Source organism: Tupaia chinensis, unplaced genomic scaffold (assembly GCF_000334495.1).
Source record: "Tupaia chinensis unplaced genomic scaffold, TupChi_1.0 Scaffold139457_1, whole genome shotgun sequence".
NCBI classification, from domain to species: domain Eukaryota; kingdom Metazoa; phylum Chordata; class Mammalia; order Scandentia; family Tupaiidae; genus Tupaia; species Tupaia belangeri.
Window position 1 is genome coordinate 1,530,523 of NW_006199342.1, and position 14,374 is coordinate 1,544,896.

The following is a 14,374-nucleotide window of genomic DNA, read 5'->3' on the forward strand; positions in this document are numbered from 1 at the left end:
GGATGGAAAGCACGAAAACCACAGAGGCTGCAAATCTGGAAGCGTATCACAGGGATACCATGGAGTGTGGTTGAAGTGGTTTGGCCAGATAGAGAGAGAGGGAGGGAGGAGATGAGGTCAGGGTGGAGGTCAAAGGAAAGGTTCAGCTCACACAGGTACTTAGGAGTTCTTTGTAAGGACTTTGCCTTTTCTCTGAGTAAGATGGGAAGTCATGAAAGGTTTTAACATCTCTAGTGCTATGTTCTGACTTAAAAATAATTGCATGTTAAATGAAGAAGAATAGAGCATAGAGGCATTCACGCATGTGTTTCAGTGATCTAAGTGGAGTTTGGTGGTGCCTTGGACCAGAGTATAACCATGGAGATAATGCATCACTGGTCCCTGAATACATTTGGAAGCAATCAACAAGATTTGCTGATGAACTGGAAATGAGGGATTTGAGAGTCAAGGGTTTTAGGAAGAAGCAGATGGGAAAAGGAAGTACCACTTAGAGAGATGAGGACTGCAAATGTGAGGGAACAGGAGTCTGGAGAGGAAATTCAAGAGGGCATTTTTTTTCCTTAAAGAATTATTTATCTAATTTTATTATTATCATTATTATTTTTAATTTGACCAGAGGGAGATGGGGGGGGGGAGAAGAGAGAGAGAGAGAAAGAAAGGGAAAGTGAGAGAACAAGTTGCCAAGTCCAGGACACAAACCACTGTCAGCCATGTGGGCGTCCAGCAACTTAACCACCATGCCACCTGCTGGTTTCTGAAAGTGAAGATTTTTTAATAGAAAAGAAATACACCCCCATGCCTAAAGGGCATGCAGGTGGGCAACTGCCAGAGTAGGACAACTGTATTGGGCTTAAAAGACCGAAATGTATTTTTTATTAGTTCTGGAGGCCAGAAATTCGAGGTCAAGTTGTCAGCAAGGCTGGTTTCTTCTGAGGCCTCTTTTTGACTTACCCGATGGCTGTCTTCTCCATTTGTCTTCATATGGTCTTCCCTCTGTGTTCTTCTTACCAGGGCATTGGTCATACTGGTTTAGAACCTACCTTAATGATCTCATTTTAACTGAATCCCATCTTTAAAGGCCTTATAGCCAAATACAGTCAAATTCTGAGGTTCCAATCCCAGCATTAGAATTTCAACATATAAATTGAGGGTAAGGGTACAAAATAGCCTATAATACTATGAAATAATAACATTATTATTATTACCATTTTGAGCTCTTATGATATATGTGGTACATTGGTAAGTACTGGGCTATCACATTTTACCTTTAAGAAAATTCTATTCTTTTGGGGCTGGCAGGTGGTGTGGTGGTTAAGGGCTCTGAACTCCCACATGGCCAACCAGGGTTCAAGTCCTGGACCTGATGACTTGCTTTCTCACTTTCCCTCTCTCTCCTGCTGTTCCTCTATGATCAGATTAAAATAAAATAAATAAATAAAGAGAAAATAAAATAATTCTTAAAAAGAAAATTCTATTCTATTATATGCATTTTATATTTACATATATCTTTGTAAATCATAACCCTGACACAATTTACTCACTGTTACTTAAGCGAGCAATTATCAGTGCCAGGGTATGAAACTAGGTCTGTTTGCCTCCAAATACATTCACCATTTATTCAGAATACATATACTGAAGTACTATGTGCCAGTGCCATTCTAAGCACTGGGGATACCTTCTTAGGTTTTTGTTTTTGTTTTTGTCCTCCTTCTTGGCTCTGTACTGCCACTTTCCTGGCTTAGATATGGAAAGATTTGAAGCCTGTCTTATCCTATAGTTTTCTTTGGATGCTGCTATGGTTTGGATAATGGTTGGTCTCCAAAGTTTCATGTTTTGGAAGTTGGTGCTAGTACCTAGTGGGTGGTGACTGATTCATGGTGACGATACTTTCATGAATAGATTATTGGTATCTCTTGACATCCAGTGAGTTCTATCTCATGAGAAAGGGTTTGTTGTTTTGAGAGCTCGTTGTTATTAAAGAGAACTGCCTGCAGCTTGCTCTACTCTGCACGTGCCCACCATCTGCTGCGCTCCTGTCAGTTTCATTGTAAGACAGCCTGATGCCAGGCCTACACCTTTGTTTTTTCCAGCTTCCAGAATTATAAGTCAGTACACATCTTTTTCTTTATAAACACCCAGTCTCAGGTATTTCTATTAACAATGCAATAGCAAATTGAGATAGCTGCCTTCTGAAAGTGGACAAAAAAAGAACATTGAAATATTATTCTTGGTGGGACCAGCAGACAGGGTAATGGTTATGTTACTGGACTCCCACATAGTTGACTGCAGTTTAAGTCCCAGACCTGGTGGCTTAAACTTCATGCCAGGCATGTCTGTGTGTATGCTCAAGATCCCGAGAAAAGAATGGGGAGGGGAAGGGATTGTGGTGTGAAAATACCCCTTGAGGGGTAATTTCTCACTTTTTCTATCTCTCTCTGTCTCTCCAGCAAGCACATATGCCCTATAGCAAAAATCTCTTTAAAAAAAAAAAGAAAAATATATTATTCTTGGGCTACCCCATGGATTGGTGGTAAAGACAACTAGATCCCAGGGGCCAGCAGGTGGTGTGGTGGTTAATGGCACTTGACTCCCACATGCATGGCTGGCTGCAGTTCGAGTCCTGGACCTGACAGCTTGCTTTCCGACTTTCTCTCTCTCTCTCTGGTGAAATTAAAATAAATAAATAATAATAAAAGACGACTAGACCCTATCTGTACAGTTGAGTTCTGGACCCAGTGGCTTGAGAAACATGCCGGGCACTTGCATATGCCCCAAATCTCAAAAGGATAAAGAAATGAAGGAGAAAGGATTGTGGTATGACCAGTCCCCGTTGGGGTTGCTTTCTCATGTCATCTCTCTCTCTTTCTTTCTCTTGTGAATGGACATGCTCTCTGGCCCAAATTTTAATATATATTATTCTCATGGACTACTAATTTGGTATATCATGCTAACTTTCCACTAAATTAGCACTCAGTATACCTTAGTTGAATAAATGAACTCACAGGATTTAGAGAAGAAAACTAATCCCAGTTATCTATTTCCCTGTAGAACATGATCCAGAAACGTGTGCTTGAGTTTGGGGTGTGTGTTCTATGTAGGTCATTGCTGAGACAGCAGGACTGGAGGATTCAGTGATCCTCTCCAGGGTGGCCATCACATATTAATAAGTACATTAATTGGCATCACATCTGACTTTGCTCATATGAATTATACAGAAAGGAAAAACTCAAGGGATGACATGAAAGTTTAAGGCATGATTTTCCCATATTTTATTTTTAGGTTGTGACATTTGCTATTGCTTTGTGGATAAAGGCTTGAAAGTTTGAGTGTTCATGAGTCTTTTTTTTTTAACATGAGCTGTGAGACTATGATGTAGATAACCTACTATGAATTGTGTGTGATCACGGCATTTAGGGTGCCTTGGCCTGACTGGCTCCTCCTATGGTGACAGTTCAGGTTTAAATTGTGAGTATGCATTGTTCTTGAGGGGGATGGTAGTGGAAGGGGCACTGAGCTTGAATAAAAGTACCTTTATTTAAAAGCTGATTCTGTCTTTATCTGGGTGACCCCGAGAAACTCATCTGACTTACCTAATCTTCAGATTCCACACCTGTAAAATGGGAATCATTTGGGCTGGCACAGCAAAACATCGTAAACTAGATGTGTTATAAATAACAGAACCTTACTTCTCACTGTTCTGAAGACAGGGACATCCAAGATCACGACGTTGGTCAATTTGGTGTCTGCTGAAGGCCTGCCGTCTCGTTCATAGAGAACATCTCACTGTAGTCTCACATTGCGGAGGAGACTGTTTCATGAGGACTTTGATCCCATCACGAAGATTTCCCCTATCTTCCCGCCATGATCTGATCACCTCCCAGAGGCCCCACCTTCTATTCAGTATATGAATTCTGGGGAGACACAAGCATTCAAACCATACCATACAGCCCCATTTGCCTACACAGATTTGTTCTGGGAATTAAATAGGTAAACCAAAGTTATTTAGAAAATATGAAGTGCTGTTGGGCAGTATATTATTTTACTCAATTATGTGTACTTTGTCAAAAGGAGTCTTCTTTCCCAATTGCCCAGAGTAATGTTTTAAAATTATATTACTATAAATCTATAGTGTTAAAAATACATATAATTACAATTAATATTAATTTACATTAATTAATATAAATATTAATGTTATTATAATTGGGGCTAATCATTATGAAGTAGTACAATTAGGACAATTTAGAATTATTTATTTAATTTTATTTATTCATTCATTTATTTTAATTTGACCAGAGAGAGAGAGAGAGAGGGAGAAAGCGAGAAAACAAGCCACAATGTCCAGGACTTGAACTGTAGTCAGCTATGTGGGAGTGTCCAGCATCTTAACCACCATGCCATCTGCTGATCCCACAATTAGGGCAATATTTAAAGAAATGTGGGGGATTGGGTCCAGGAGGTGGCATGGCGGTTAAAGCAGTGGACACTCCCACATGGCCCACCACAGTTTGAGATCCAGACCTGGTGGCCTTGGTTTTTTCTTTTCCCTCTATCTTTTTCTCACTCTGTGTCTCTTTCTGGTCAAATTAAAATAAATGAATGAATAAATACAATTAAATAAATAATTCTTAAGAAAAAAAGAAAAGAAAAGAAAAGAAATGTGGAGGCCAATAGTTGATGTAGTGGTTAAGGCGCTGGACCCAAATTGACCAACTGTGTTTTGAATCCTAGACCCAGTGACTTGAAACTCATGCCAGAACGTGTGTGTATGTGTGTGCCCAAAGTCCTGAGAGGATAATGGAGGGGAAAGGATTATAGTGTGGTCATTTCCACTGGGGAGTGATTTCTCACTTCTCTCTCTGTCTGTTCAATGAGCACACAAACCTAATAGCAGGAATCTCTCAAATGAAAAAAGAGATTAAGCAAATGAAAAGAATAAAGAAAGGAAGACAGAAAGAAAGGAGGGAGGAAGAAAGGTGATACCTCTCTGTAATTATTTACCTTCTTACTGAACATCACCAGCTATACTTACTGAATAGTCTAAATATAAATGATTTAACTTCAGCTTGACATCCAGTAATTCCCTTCCTGGAAGTTTACTTAATGGTCTTTGGCCAATGTTCTAACCTAAACATAATTCTTTAATTTATCTTGAGTCTTTTCTTAAAATCAGAATCTCCTATGGGTGTTTATGTGGAGCCTCTATTTCCAGGCTTTTTTTTTTTTTTTTTTTTTTTAGTGTTTTTTTTTTTCCACCTCTGCCTTCAAATTCTATCAGAAAAAATCTTTATTTAGTATCTATATATATATAAACATAGAATTATCAATTATTAGAACAGAACTGACTCAAGAAATAAGTTAATTCAGTCACCTTTATTTATAGTGGAGGAGAATGAGAGGCACAGTGTGGTCTCACCCATCCTTCCTATCTCACTTTCACAAAGCTCTATGTGTTCTTACTATGTGCCTGGGAAATTCTAAGATTCCAGAGAGACACTGGTACAGAAAATAGACAGCTCCCGTCTCCATAGGGTTTACAATCAGAGAGAGTCTGTGTTAGTCCTTGAACAGTTCTTACTCTCTGAATTATGAGAAGTCATTTCCAAAAAGGTTTGTGGCAAACTCTCACGATTGTGCCAAATCTCTGGCCTTTTTTCTCCAATCATTTATTTCTCCAACCCCCACCTTTGTTCCCTTGATTATAATTCAGGTATGCTTTCATTCATATACATATTTATAAAATATCTATTTTCTTGAAAGGATTACAATACTCTTTTTAAATTATAAGGTTATGATGTAGCTTTAAGCAGAACATAAACATATGTTTTCTCCAGATAAATTTTTAGCATAGTGAAAAAGTTTGTTTTTTTCTTTTTGTTTTGGCAATTATTATAAACTGCATAAGTGATACGTTTATTGATCTTCTGCTTTTGAGGTCTTTCGTTGTCATAATACACTTTTAAAATCTTTTACTTTTAAAGAACTCTTGCCTTCCAGCTTTAAAGTACATAATTAGAATCAACCCTCAAATGGCGTGATAGTATTAGGCAAGATTTTCAATTCCCTAGAATCTCTTGACAGGAAGAAGGGGCCTTTGTACTTGATTTCTAAGTTATTTTCTGATTTATTTTCTAATCGTAGCAGATAACTGAATTAGTTTATTTTGAACAACAGCACTAATTTATTTGACATAATCTCTCAGTGTTGATTTAGGATGTCTAGAGCTAGAAGCTTTTTTAAGGAGACAGACAACTTTACTCTGTTCAGTTAATTATTCCAAGAGATGTGCTCTCAAAAATGCAAGTTGGGTGTGCCATTATACATGGCTTTTAAAGACCAATTTTAAAATAATTGTCATAGTGTGGATACGGCAAATACACATCCACGAGCTGAATCTAAAAATATTTAACCAGAAGTCTAATTATCTTTAAAGGTGATTGACATTTGAATGCTGTCATAATTTACAAATAAAGGAATAAAATTAATATGCATTATTTTACTGCATTTGGATTGCATTACCTTGTCTTAAGTCTATTCTACTTTCACTATGGCAAAAGATTGGTAACTCAGAGTTACGCCTGCCCTCACCAGGTATACTTAGGGGTTTGTTGATGGAAATATACATTCTTAGTCTTCTGATTCTTACCTGTATTTATTCTAGTCCCATTAAATGTATATCTGTGATTTAATGACATGTTTAATAGCTACTCTATATTTTAATCATTCTTATACCTAAAAGCTTGGTTCTTGTGATTTGTTGGCTGTCTCCAAAAGAAATATTATGCATTTAAATTTTTAGTTGTCAGCTTTCAGTTTCAGTTAGAATAATACTGTAAGTTCCTGCTTCACAGCATCCCATCTGTTCTAATACCTAGCAATTACAGAAAAAATTTAAAAAGCATAAAACCAAACATGGCATAGTTGTGCCCCAAAACATGACAAACATCCCATGGGCCAGAATCAAAGCAGAAAAGCCAAGTTGCTAGTGAGGTTGATGTTGCCAGAGAAAAATGTTACAACCCTGGGCATAGAGAATGCAGAAAACCCCATTGCAAAGTGTGCTCAAAACCTCTCACGCATTGTATGAGTGATTTATGGATTGGTACCTCTTCTGTAAAATGGAACTGATATTATGAAACATAGTACAGTGCATTTTGGATCTTTAATTATATACCTATCCTTTCTTGAGATCTTTTTTAGAGAGATATTTTTGCTAAAGGGTGCATACACTCACTGAAAAGACAGAGAGAGAGAGAGACAGACAGACAGACAGACAGACAGAAAGCGAGAAATCATCCCCCAAGGAGGATGACCATGCTGTGATCCCTTCTTTTCCATTCTTCTCTGGGGATTTTGAGTACACACACACACATACCGGGCATGAGTTTTAAGCCGTGGGATCCAGGACTCAAACCAGGAATTCAGTGTCATAACCATTATGCCATCTGCTGGTCCCCTTTCTTAGAATTTTTTATTATTATTATTATTTTTGTTTGTTTTTGTTTTTAATTAATTAATTTACATTCATTCACTGAGAATTATCACAGCATACATAATGTTATTTCCCATCCAGAATATACTGCATAGTGGCTTAATTATACATGTTATTGTCAATAATTTTCCATTTCTAGCTTCATATATATATATATATTTATATATACACACACATATATATATATTTTCCCCCTGTTTCTCATCCTCTGCCATTTCATACCATCTCAGGTGTCCACAGTTGTTTTACATTCCCTTTTCTCCCCACAGTTTATTGGTTCACAAAATTTCTTAAATAATCTAACTACTTTCAATAGTAAACTCAACTGATATATACATATCTATGAATACATGTCTGACTTTAGGTATGAAACTCTGAGTAGAATGAATATACTATAAGGTAGCACCTAGCTGGTACTATATAGCTTACTATGGTCATTAATTATGTATTTTTTACTGTATTTTTAATTTTAAGAAAAGCAGTTTTAGCTTTAATAAATCAAAGAAATGCTAAGGAACTATGCTTAAAACTTAAAGCCAGGAAACAGGTTGGGATTCTGTTCAAATAGTAAGTACATGAACTTATCAGCAGCTCAAGACAGGACAAAAATCCTTAAAACCAGAAAACAAAGCCTAGAAGAATATTAACATATTAGAAGTCAGACATGTATTCACTTTAGGCAAAAGTGATAAAATTCTATTTCACTAGTTCAGTTTCATGTACTTAATCTATGTTTGGATGTTTTATAGTATCTAGTATTTCTCATATATTATTCTCATTTTGGGGGCAATTTCCTCAGTCTTCATGGTGGATTTTTCTAGGCCAGTGATCCTATCTTCAATATCTGAGATTCGATTTTTGGTATGATCTAGTCTGCTTTTAATACTTTCAAGGGAGGTTTTGACTTCCTGAATTATAGCCTTCATCTCTAACAGGTCCATTTGATTCTTTTTTATAGTGTGAATTTCCCCCTTTTAGATCTTACAAGAATTTGCTCACCTCCTGGAGCTCATCAGCTCCTTTCCCCTTCCTCTTTGGAAGTTCATTGTCTCTCCTCTCTTCTCTCTCTGTGAGCTTTGTCACCATGAAAATTCTAAATTCTTTATCTGTCATTTCCATGAACTTCATCGTATTGTCTGAGGATGAAGGGGCAGAGTTATTTTTTCTTGTAGGAGAGGTATTTTTTCCCCCATATTTCTTGTGATGCTGCAATGATTTCTATAGTCATCTGATGGATGATGCTTTTTCCTAATTCTTGAAGTTCAATCTGAGTGTACAGAGGCATGCAGGAGGAGGTGATCTGCAATTTCTCTTTCATTCTGTTTTCACTCTTTGTGCATCAGAATCAGTGGGAATAGAGGAATATTCTGACCCTAATTGTATTTAGATGTTTAGATCCTATTCACTTGTTGCTTCTCAGCCTTTTGGCTAAGATCAAGTATAGTATCTGTTCTTAGAAGTTTTAAGTAGTGACTGAACATTGATATGTTTTCAATATCAATCCTAAATACTTTTTGGAATGCTTTAAAAATACTTCACCTGGGCAGAAGCAATAAATAATAATAGTAGTAGGAAGAAGCTTAAGGATTCTGATGGTAAAGTGGCCTGGGGCCTGTTACACACTAAATACTCAGTAAATGGTGGGTGGCATCTTATCTCATAATTGCTGAGAGTCTGTTTTGATAGTTTTGAATATTTTTGTTTTATTTAAAACTATGCTATATGAGTGGTTTTAATGAAATAAAGTTGTATTAACACATGGTATTTACCATCTAATATAGGCCAGCAGAACTAACCTCCAGTGACTCTTTAGGATTAACCTGTTAGATTAAGGTGTGGGTCACCTTCCAATCTTTATAAGTATTAGTTTGGTAAATAGCACAATCATTCTTTTTCTTATGTAAGTCCATATTTAATTTCTTCAACTGTTTAAATAAGTTACTCTTTATTATATGTAGTGTTTCTAATTATTGCTTTAGAATAAGTGGATAAAGTTGGATATTCCCTCTTACTAGGTTAAATCAAACGTTTAGCATTATTATAGATTTGTGAGATTGCCTATATTCAACTCTGCTTACTGGAATGTGAGATTATCAATCACCTATAATGTATTGGAACAATAGGAAAGTCATGACATATTTTTCTATGTTTTTCTATGCAAGATTGCATCATGGCTCTAATACCCTTTCTCTAGTAGAATGCAGCTTGATTTTAGGAAAGCAAATCACCAGAAATAATTAAAAGTGCATGATTCAGGTATAATTTTTTGTGTATGTGTCCTTTCCCCAGGGTTATTCTATCCTTTGCTTAACCCACTTTAATTCTTAAATTCAAACTTCATTACATAAGACTCCAGACATTTGGGCCTTAAGCTGAATTGTCAAGATATATTAGCAAACTTATTAAAATAACACATTCTAACACTTCTTTAAAACAATTCCTCATCATTGAATTTTGGCTCTGTAATGCTTGGGTACCTGTGTATGGGGCTTTCTTCTTTCTACTAAAATGAGAAATTGACCTTTCTCTAAGATTAGAAAAAATAATTTTCAATTTCTCTCTAACATTTGCCACTTACGGTGACTTTCTCGTCATGTGCACAACTCCCTCCAATCTGTAGGTAAAGCAAGAGTGAAACAGCTATTCTCCCATGGACTAACTTACCCCAAAGGGCCATAAAATATCCAAGTTTAGAGGGAGAGAGACAAAGAACATTCTAATATTGTCACTTGCTGGCGGTAAAATTAAAAGTGGACAACAGAGAGAAGAAACAGGTCTATAAAGCCAATCAATACAGTCCACTCCTTTATTCAGCCTAGTCCTAATGAACTGCCTCTAGACATACTTAGTTCCAAGGCAATTTCTTTTATCTAGCAGTTAATTTGTTCACTCAGGAAACTTGTGTTGCACCTGATATTTGTCCAATGCCACATACTTCGCAAGGTTCTGAACATGCATTGGTTTCATAAGACCATTTTTTGCCATCATAAAGCTCACTTTCTAGCAGCAGAAACAGGCTTGAAAACAAGAAATTACAGTAAATATCAAAAATGTTATATAAGGGCATGATCACACAGCCAGGGAGGCATGGATGAATCATGATTATTTGTGCTTGGGAGGCATGGGAAAAGCTCCACAGAGCAAGTAACCAATGAGCTGAAAGAGACCTTAGAAGGATTAAGAAATCACTAAAGAGTGTTAGGGAAGAAAATTATCTAAATTAGTCATTGTATGTCTTGGAGTATGCAATAGAGTGAGAGTGCTGCTTTTCTCTCCTTTTGATTATTCTTAGAATAAGCTGAAAGAGAAAGAAAAATGCAAGTTTAGCACCAAATATGATGGCTGATGATGGTAGGTACTGCATATACAAGGGAACTTCAAAAATGGAACTAAAGAACAAGTTATTTTGGGGAACCAGCAGTTAGCGTAATGGCTGTGTCGCTGAACTCCCACGTAGTCGACCACGGTTTGCGTCCTGGACCCAGTGGCTTAAAACTCACGCCGGGCGCGTGTGCATGCGTGCCCAAGCTCCCGAGAGGAGAATGGAGGAGAAGGGATTGCAGCGTCCTAGACCTGGTGGCTTAAAACTCACGCTGGGTGCATGTGCTTGTGTGCCCAAGATCCAAATCTCTTCAAAAAAAAAAGAACAAGTTATTTTGGTGCAAAAGCAATTTGAAATATCTGCATAATCTTGAGAATACTCATTTTCCATGAACTTTTGGATATTCTCAGTATTTTCTGTATGAAGGGATATATTTATATATGGATATATTTTAAAAATGCACAGAAGAGTGTTGTTTTATTTCTATAAAATCTATAGTATTAGTCTCAGTTTTAATACATCCTCGATTTTCTGATTCAGGCATTGTTTTTGATGTCAGTAGTGTGGAAGCAAAATGAATTTATATATTAAGTATTTATTTAGGGCAGTTAACCAAAACTTTAAAAATCCTATGAGATTTTTAAAAATTTTCTCTGCATACCAATGGAAAGTAAGCCTGTTTTCTTTCCTCTTTTTTCCTGTGGTTTTATTAGTGCTATCAAATTTAATGACTCCTTTGTCCTTTTTTGCTGTCATACCATAGTATTTTAAGATCCAAATATGCTGATTTAGCTTTGGAAGCAAGTTGGGGTGGGAGGGGACGTAAATTACATTTTAGCACATTCTTCTTAAGTTTTTATCATTTTTTTTCTGCTCATATCCTCCAATAAGCAGTTAAGTGCTTTTTTTAAAAACCATCAGATAAGGAAGCCTGCAGCACTGTCAGTGCCTCTCTTTGTTACAGTTCAAGACCTGTTTCTGGGGACCAGCAGTTAGCATAATGGCTATGTCGCTGAACCCCCCCGTAGTCAGCCGCAGTTCGAGTCCTGGACCTGGTGGCTTAAACTCATGCCGGGTGCGTGTGCGTGCATGCCCAAGATCCCGAGAGGAGAATGGAGGAGAAGGGATTGCGGCATGGCCATCCCCACTGGTGGGGGGTATGATTTCTCACTTTGTGTCTCTCTGTCTCTGTCTGTCTGGCTAGCGCACGCACCCTATAGCAAAAAAAAAAAAAAAAAAAAAAAAAAAAAAAAACCTGTTTCTGGAGTGACTCATGCAGGCAAACAGATTCTGCTTTCAGAAGGGTCTTGCACTGGGTTTAATGCTTTGCCACCATCATGTTGATATTCTCACTAATATTTGGACAAGAAGTCCTGCAATTTCACTTTGCCTCTACAAATTATATACCCAGACCCACATACATTAAAAAAAGACATTAATATAGGGGCCAGGCAGTGATGCAGTGGTAAAACACTACTCTGTGAGGCAATCCCATATGGGAAGGTTCCCAGTTCAAGTCTGGAGACCTCTCTAAGTACTCACTTGCCCATAATTCTGGACTGGCTAAAGGCAGGGGTGGATTACAACAGAGACTCTGTTGGGGGTTTTGTATTTCTCTCTTGCTCATGGAAGAAATAAATAAGCAAACTCTAACAAGAACATTAATGGGCCCAACCAGATGGCATGGAGGTTAAGGCAGCTGGATCCTACTTGGCCAAGTGCATGTTTCAAGTCCCAGACATGGTGACTTAGAAAATACACAGGTCATGTGTGCATGCGTGCCCAAAATCTCAAGAGGAGGATGGATGAGAAAGGATTATCATCTGGCCATGTCTCCAGAGGGTGATTTCTCACTTTCCTTATTTTATTTTCCCCCCCTCTATATCTCTCTGGCAAGCTAATGTGCCCTATAGAAAAAGCTAGGGAAAAAACAAACAAACAAACATTAATATATATGATCTAACATATGCAAAATTGAACTCTTTTGCGATGATGAACTTCTCCTAAATCTTACTTTGAACATCCTCTGGCTCCTCAGGTGAGTAGCCCCTCCTTGTAACTTGTCTCTGTGCTGACTGAGCTTTGCCCAGTGGTTTGTGCTCAGTCCTCACCTTTCCCGTTGCCACACTACTGTCTCCTTACTTGACTTCTAGGACACCACATTCTTTGAATTTTCTTTCCATATCATTAGTAGCTCCTTCACAGTCTCCTTTTCTGGCTCATCCTTCTTGCCTCAATTTCCTAAAATCAGGATACGCCAGGAGTCAGAGTGTGTCAACTCCTCTCCTCCCATTCCTTCCTGAGTTTAAAGGATCTAGGTGCCTACCACTATCTCCACTTGGGGGTTTAACAGACATCTCACACTTGCATGTACAAACCAAATCCCTGAACTGGCCCCTCAGACTTGTTCTCGCCAGTCTTCCCCATAACAATGAATAGTATCCCTATTTCAGTTGCTTAGGTAAGAAAGAATAGTCACCTTCAACTCTTTCTCTCATATTCAACCTGTTAGAAAATACTGTTGGTTCTCTGTCCAGAATATACAGTCTGCATCTGGCACCTCTCACCACTCATCAATTTCTTGTATTCTCAGCTCAGAGGCCAGAGTGTTCCTAATGAAATAAATCAAACTCTGTGTGGTTTCCTGTCTGAGTCTGAGTAAAAGCCACAGTGCACAGAATGGGCCGCAAGGCCCTGCAGGATCTGACCTACCTCCCACACACACACCTTGCTCATCTTGACTCTTGTTCTCTTCTCTTTACACTCAAGTTTCAGCCACACTGGTCCCTGCTGTGCATTCAGTCACAGTGCCATGATGTTTTTCATGCCCAGAATGCTCTTTTCCTAGTATTTGCGTGATTAATTCCTCATGGCTTTCAGATGTTTTCCTCTATGGCACCTTCTCAACAAATTTTCCCTGATGTCTCCCCTTTCTGAGCTCCTAATCTCTCTTACCCTGTTCTGCCTCTTTTTTCATAGCAATTATCGTCTTCTAACATAACTACTTATTTATTTTCTATTTTGTCTTTGACTATGCCTGGTACTTTCAATGCTCAATAAATATTTGTTGGTTGCTAACTGAATAAAATATACCTGAGGGGAACAGCCTTTGGCATATACTTTTTGTTTTATCATCTCCCAATAATCACTTTTTATTTGTTTATGTTCTAATGGATATCACCTTTTGAAAATATTGGTACTTTGAATAGCTGATTCATTAATAAAGATAATCAAAGCTGGCTTAGACATATAGGCATAATTTCCTCTCAAGATCTAGAAATAATTTCAATTTCATGAAATATTTGAAATGTAAGAAAATCAACACAATTATGTTTTATGCTTTAATACTGAAATCAGTTAAGAGGTTGCCTTTTCCTGTCTTAACACTGCCTAAGTGTTCAACAGTGAGAAAGAGACTTAGATGAGAGAAAATAAATGGGTGTCTCTTTGATTTTTGAGTTAACTTTTAAAATAATTTTGTTTAATAATTATTTATTTAATTTTACTTGTAACTATTACTATTTTTTGTTATAGGGATATGTACTAACCAAAAAAAAAGAGGG

At 37.4% G+C, this 14,374-nt stretch overlaps 1 protein-coding gene and 1 pseudogene across 3 annotated transcripts in view; both read left to right on the plus strand.

Moving 5' to 3' along the window:
- UTRN (utrophin) overlaps nucleotides 1-14,374 on the plus strand; it is a 645,934-nt gene that overhangs the window by 466,791 nt on the left and 164,769 nt on the right. The window lies entirely within an intron of this gene.
- LOC114004639 (uncharacterized) lies at nucleotides 8,898-9,028 on the plus strand (annotated as a pseudogene).